We start from the raw sequence: 7,223 nt of genomic DNA, 5'->3' as shown, positions 1-7,223 counted from the left end.
AGGAATGCAAGTGAATGAATCCCATCCCCTAGCGAGTGAAGTGCTTACGCCCCTTTAGATTAGAGATAGGGGCGCGCTAGCGCTTTAATAATAGAAAGGTTAGGGGGCTGGGGCTGAGAAAAGCTTGCTGTCTACTTCTCGAGCCTTCACCGCCCCGTTCTGTAACTTCCCTTCTTTAGTCCGTCCACGAGGCTGTAAAAAGAAAGAGAGATAGGGGCGGCTATATAGCGGGAGTCGTTTCGGTTGTATGCCACGAGGTCCCTATGGACAAGGGGACAAGTGAATCATCGCTTTTGGGCACAGGCAGCCCTCTACCATCCATCCCATTGCATTCCATCGTCTCGTATTGTACCATACCAGACCAGATACATCTATTGAGTGAGAGAAAGGTAGCAGCTTATATATATTATTCATTTTGGATATGGATAGGGATCCCCAGATTCCCGTCACTACGGATTGATTGTCTCTACCTAACTACATGGTAGTGGTATAGGGAGTGCAATTGCTAGAGCACGGGAGAATGAAGAGTAATGATTTCAGCAAGAGCAGCCGGACGGACTACTATAGTGAGTCCAGTGACTACTAGAGTATAGTTGAGTCAAAAGGTATGGTATAGCAGCCTTTCCGAGCGAGCACCATAATAAGCCCTACCCACTAGTATAGTACTAGGATCAGGGTTCGTGTTCGTGTTCAAGAATGGGCTGCTAAAGCCTTTTATTTGCCTTTCATGACGATGAATGAATAGTCTTCTCCCTCTTATCATGATCATGGCTTGCTTACCGGGGATTGACTTTTCCCTTGGATGGAAGTAGCCTCGTCTCGTGGCGCCGGTATCGACCATCGCACGAGCGGAGTGGCCATCTCATTCAGCACTATCTCAACATACATAAGCCCAGCAGACGTAGGCTTCTCATGGGTGATCGCTTTCCGCAACTGTAACGGATTCACCCTATTGGAAGGGGTTCTTCCCTCTTGTCCTCGGCAACCAGCAAGTTTCTCCTTCATCGGACAATCTCGTGCCTGAGGAGGACTCTTACAAATGAAAGAGCCAGAGTCCGCCTCGCCTTAGAAGGCCTTCTTTGCTGTCCATCTGTGTGAGAGGCATTCTTCAACTTCAGGCCAGGCCCGATTTCTTCTTGTCAATTTCAACCCCTCTGTTGTGCACTAAAGGCAGTTTCCTGCTGTTACGCCAAATGCACATTTTTACGGGTTCATCTTCAAGCCGTGTTCTCGCGCTCAAACACTGTCTTGAGATCTGACAAATAACCCGAGGGCCAGCTCCTTTCTGCTTCACAACTACATCGTCAATATACATACACCACCTCTACGATGTTGACAATAAAGTAATGGAAGATGAAGTTCATTGCTCGCCGGTAGGTAACTATAGCGTTATTCAGACCGAAGGGCATCGCCTGCCAGCAGAATAGTCCGTCCAACAGCACCCGGACAACGGAACGCCTCGTCCTCTTTGGAGATGAAAAGAAGGTTCTAACCTAAGTGCATGTACGCTAAGGCCATAAATGACAGAATTTATTGCCCATAAGCTCTGTCCACTAACAGATCAGCGATTGGCATTGGGTTTTCTTTGGTGGGGCAACATTGAGATTCCGGAAAAGCGGTCCGGTAAAGGCTCTAGTCAAAGTGTGCCCTACGTACGCCTGTATTGTTCACGGGGTTTAGTTTGCTTTCTAAAAGAAAAGTTCAATCGCCCTACCCTATATAAATACATTTATTTGATTTCCGAAGTTGGCTACAGGCACCAAAGCTATTCGAGTACTTAGCCAAGGAAGTAGATCGAAAGAAGGGAATCCCCGAAATTCGATTCGAAGGGTCCTGCTTATGGACCTTGCAAAGGGAAGAGGCGCCGAGGAGAGACAAAACGAACAGAAGCTGAGAGATTCACCTGCACCCACCCCCATTTAGAAGGAAGGCACTCCGGTCTAAGGCACTCCTGCTCCACACTTTAAACAAAGGGAGCTATGTAGACAGATTTTGTGGTCTTTACTTTCGTGTTTGGAGTAGGTAAACTGTGAGGAACAGCAAGAAAATGGGTTTTTAGCCAAAACAGTGTGAGTAGCCTGCCCCAATCAATCAAGCGTAGCGATCACTGAACGATTGATTCTTACTCTTATTATATAAAATTCTTATTCTTGGATGATAATATATGGTGGGAACAATGAAGCTGATTCTTCATCTGCTTCATCTGTAGGTTGCAATCCGTATGATTTCTTTTATCGATCTACTGCTAGCTTTCGCTTATCCGATGCACTCAAATCCAACTACTTAAACTGGGACCAATCATGTTGATTGCCTATCCGACCCAGCTTTCACAACTGGTTTGGTTTTTGAATCACAGACTTTATCCTCTCAATTGGGGAGGCCTCTAGTCCTCAGTTCTATTAATATTAAAAAGGGATTCTTTATGGATTTTCTTACCAAGGAAAGCAGACAGTCTATTGCAGATCTTCACTTCAATCATAGGAAGCAGAGAGGACTGGATTTGGATACCGTAAGGCACATGCAACAAGACGAAAAGCGTCAGAAAAGGGATGTGACCATGAAGAGGTTGGGCTGGTTTTGAGCTGCCCGATTTAATCTTTCGGTACCAGACACCGAGATAGGCTAGCCTTATTCGATACGATAAGACAGGTAAAAAAAGCAAGGCCGGGGTCGAGAGCCCATTTCATATTCTCCGGTTCCATTCCAGATCGAGTGAGCCAATTGATTGATCTTTCACCGGGGAGAAAGCGCTCTCCTCATATTAGCTTACATAGCTTATATCTTTCCTTGCTGCACTCATAAACTCCGGTGGTAAGGTCTTGGAAGCCTTTGATTACAGGTCTAGTTGAACTAGCCTTTTCACCAGCCATTACGATATTAGGTGTACCGTGAGTGGAAGGAAGGCAGCTCTGACTTCATGAGCTAGCAAAGATAGGTCTGTAAAGAAATGCATCTCTTATCCTTTGATCCTACTAGCCTGAGATCCGTTTAGGAATTGTGGGTGCGGCTTAGAAATCAACTATGTCTTTCAGGAGTAGGGCAAGGGAATGGTATTAGGGAGGCTCCACTCTATAAGAAAGAGGTCTCCCCTGGGTGGAGAGAGTTTGGGGATCTATCCTAAGAAGGTTCCAGAGTTCCGACCTATACTATAAAGGAGTGAAACCGCTTCCAAAGACTCAGCGATAGGGTAGGGCGTAGTGACTACTCAAATGAAAGCTTCGGAGGAAGCATGGTGTTAAACGAGGCCTTTTCATAATATGAAGCATACCTTCCATCCAGTGCTATGTTTGCAAGAGAAGGTGTGATCGTAGGAGCTCAACCTGTTGCCGGTGGTTTGAGACATAACCGCTGCTAGGGGAATCAAAGGTTTGATCCTATCCGCTTTTAGAGTGATCGCAGACTTCAGTAGGTCCCTGAGAGTCCTCGCATCACAGCCTGCTCTTATACAATTCCAAAGCATTCTTTTCATAGGCAGACTAACTACTGGATATAAGATAGGGTATACTGGTTCTAAGCCTACCTTTTCTTTTCCTTACTCGCTGACAACCTTGCAACCTTTGAACTTTTTCTTAAGCTTGGCAGACTAGCTCCTAACTTCCTTGATAGAGCGATGAGCTTACTTAAATAGAATAGAGTGCTATCCTCAGTAATTACTGAAAAGAGAACCTTGCACCAGAACGAGGCTGACTCAGACTCAACCTTCGGGATAGCTGCTTTAGAACCAACCTAACCTTATTTTGACTTCTAGGGTTTGCTGGTTCCAAAACCTGTCTCCCCTTTTTTTGAGGAAGTAAGGAAGTGGATAAACCAACTAACCCTGTAGGAGTTGGAGCCAGCTAATCCCTCTATCAGTCTAACCCCGCGAGCAAGGAAACTAGCTAAGCAAGTAATTCCAGGTCAGGAAGGGCGGAAGAAGAATTGAATAAAGTCAGGAAGTCCCGGGGCTGGTGCTCTAGTAAACTGCCACAGGTACTAGGAGTCAGCCTGCAAGTAGTATTTATTAAGCAGTAAGCCCTAGAGCTCGAGATTGTAAGTTTCAGGTACTAGTTTTGCAGCAAGAGCTAGTCATTCCCCAGCGCTGTAGTAGCTTTAAAGGGGGAGGAAGTGCGAGGCGATATGAGAACCAGCTAATCAACTAATCCCTGTATCCTGCCTTGTAGGGCTAATTCTCCCCTAGAATCCATGGTTGACCAGTATACGCTCTACTAGCCTGTCAGCCCTTTGGCTACCCTCAGTCCCCTTTTCGATGCAGACATTCGACCTGCATTTCCTTGACCCAGCTTCCCGTTGCATTGAAATTCCCCTGGTTTTATATTCTAAAGCAAGGAGGATAAGAAGGTGATAACCCTCTAGCAAGTGCAAGTAAACCTCGTTCAAAGTCAGGAAGTATGGAAGGAGCAGAATAAGGTTAGGAAGCAAACCTGCTAGCAAGTCAGAAAGAGTAATTTCTCTACCAGCCCCTCATTCATATGCGAGATCCCTTTCAAAGCGACCTGACTTGAGATTCGCTTCTTCCTTGAAACCCATTACTGCTGCTTAAACAAAGGCCTAAGATGAAGTTCCAACCCTGGGTAGAAAGGAAAGGCAAGAAGAATTGAAGTTTTCGATTCAGACTTCATTGACTGATGAAAGCACTACGAGCATAATTGAAAAGAACCCGAGTGCGACAAGTCCGGATTGATTCCAAGTCGAAATTACATAGACAGAGTCGGAGGCTTATCAAGCAAAATCTCTTACAAAAGCCCTCTGTTCACCTGCCCTAATCTTTCAATTCACTGATCGGGGGACTTAGTGAGGAAAGAAGCTACTTTTTCCGCTAGAGGAAAGACTCTTGAGTGCTTGTTATTCTATTTGGTAAGCACTAAGAAGATCAACTTTGGCTGAAACAGGCCTACCCGTAGAGTTATCCTTTCCCGAGTGCTTACTTCTTTTCTTTAGTCAACAGATTCGGCTAGCAATGTAACCTATAATCTAAGCAGTCCCGCATCTTCTGAACCTGAGATTTAGAACAGAACTTCTACCAACACTTCGTTCGAGCCTTAACCGCTCCTTTCGCTATCGCTCAAGCTCCCTAGCTTCCTATATTCCACTCGAGCGGGATTAAAGGAGATGAGTTATTCTCGTAGCTAAATGCCCAAGTCGGGCAGGGATAGAGGATCAAGAGACTGTACTCGCCCTCAACCATTCAACAGAAGCAATAGCAAAGAAAGCAACAAGAGTGGAGAGAACAAGCTCTTCAAGCTCAGCTTTGGCAACAGCAATTCGAGAAAGCAATTCAGTTTGTGAGGAACCGGCCACTTCTTTATATACGTTGCCATTTGACGATCTGTCTGTTCAGGCAGGTGACACGGAATTGAGTACGAAATCAGAGAAGGGGGACAGCAACGTAAAAGACTGAGGGAAATGAGTTCCGAGATCTTTTTTTATTCCCAGTTTCGTCTCGTCTATCGGTCCTTAGTCTTAGAGAAATTGGTGGCGTCAAGAGCAAATAGAATCAATAGATAATATTTTCCTCGATGAGTTGGCTAAAGCCCTTCGCTTCGACCGTTCCTTCTTTCTTTAGTAGCGAGTCTAACTTTACAGATATCGTTGATTTTTACCATGACCCGCAGCTGGGATTGGAATGCTTGACTGGTGGGAGAGAAAGTCTCAACGCTAACTCACTAGACGGACAATCGACCAACGGGAGAGACCCGATTCAGCCTGGGAACATTACTTCCAATAGTGGCTGGTAATTATGGGTTCTGCCGCACCTGATTCCCGATAAACGAGAAACCATCACATCAATGAAGGAATGCAAGTGTAGTTTTCACCAGATCAAATGTCCCTTGATCTATTTGAAACGAACTACCCTACGTTCAATAAAAAGAAAGACTGTCTGGCTGTAGCCATGCCGAATGCAGAAGGAGGGGCAAGGGCAGACCGCTGCTGGTAGCCTTAATTGGGTGGGTGGCGCGCTATAGATCGGATCCTAAGTAGCTATAGGATGAACCCTAGAAGCTGCAAAGAAAACTATAGTAGTTACTGGCCTGCCATCAAAATAAGCTTTCCTGTCCCGACATCTCGCGTAAAATAAAACGCATTTTCCTTCGACAGAATACAAGTACAGACGCTGATGGCACCTAAACAAATTTAAATATAATAAAATAAGGAGAGTGCTACTTTACTTCATGAGTGACTAGATAAGTCAGCAGTAATGAAAGCTGCGATCTATGTCACGACAGATGAATGGAGAGAGCAGTCATCCTAAGAGTGATCGATTTACTGTTGAAAGGTGGCTGCAGTGAAGAGCATGCCAAAGATCTCAGTACATATAGCGCAAGACGAAGCGCGGAACGTACGACCAGGGGTAGCTGCGAACGATAGGTACTGCTCGCTATCGAGATTCCTATCGGATCCAAGAGAATCGATGCCCGATCCCTCAAACTCGCAAGCTGCGATGACTCTATCGAATGACGGTATATTGCATTCCATCGGCTATTGGGGGTGCTGGATCGCGTCAGCTAGAGATTGTCCTGTTTATTACAAAGTCCCTTACACTAAGTAATAAATACATATAGAAAGAAGATATTCTCTAGCCTAGAGGAAAGAGAACAACCACAGGAATGAGGAAACTCGTAGAGGGATGTTGATTCGAGCAGGCAGCTTTCTGACACTCATACTGCCAATCAGCTATTACCCTCTGGCTTTCTCTTCTAGAAACGGGCTTGAAAGAGCTAATGCGTTCTTAGCTGTTTTAGCTTCTTAGAAACAGACTAAAGGGAACTACCGGCTTTGTTATGGATAGAGGTTAGATAAAAGAAAGAAGAAGATCGTCCGCTCCATATCATCCGCTGCGCTTATCTTCTGTTAGTTCAATAGCCTAGCTTCCTACTAGCAACTCAGTCAGATAGGAATGCCCACTACAAACCCCCTAGGGCAGAGATTCTATTAGAGGGGTTAGCTCGTTAACAACGTCTATAGGTTTAAGAATTCCTATAGTTGCTTTTTTTTTTAGTTCCTCTCCCAGTAGTTTTAGTTCTCTTTCTTTTATCCATACTACCGGACGAGAGGACTATAGATAGATGTAACGTCCGATACGGTTCTTATCGGACGTTGTTCCTCTATCCTAGTGCTTCTATTTTCCATAGCCTTCCATTCCAGTGCTGGTAGTTGAATAAGGCCAGGCCAATATGAGCTGAGCTGCTATTAGCTATCTTTGCCTTCCTTTGCGAGTATCCCAG

The sequence above is a fragment of the Arachis ipaensis genome, chromosome B06 (genome assembly GCF_000816755.2).
Source record: "Arachis ipaensis cultivar K30076 chromosome B06, Araip1.1, whole genome shotgun sequence".
NCBI classification, from domain to species: Eukaryota; Viridiplantae; Streptophyta; class Magnoliopsida; order Fabales; family Fabaceae; genus Arachis; species Arachis ipaensis.
This window is presented reverse-complemented; position numbering follows the sequence as displayed.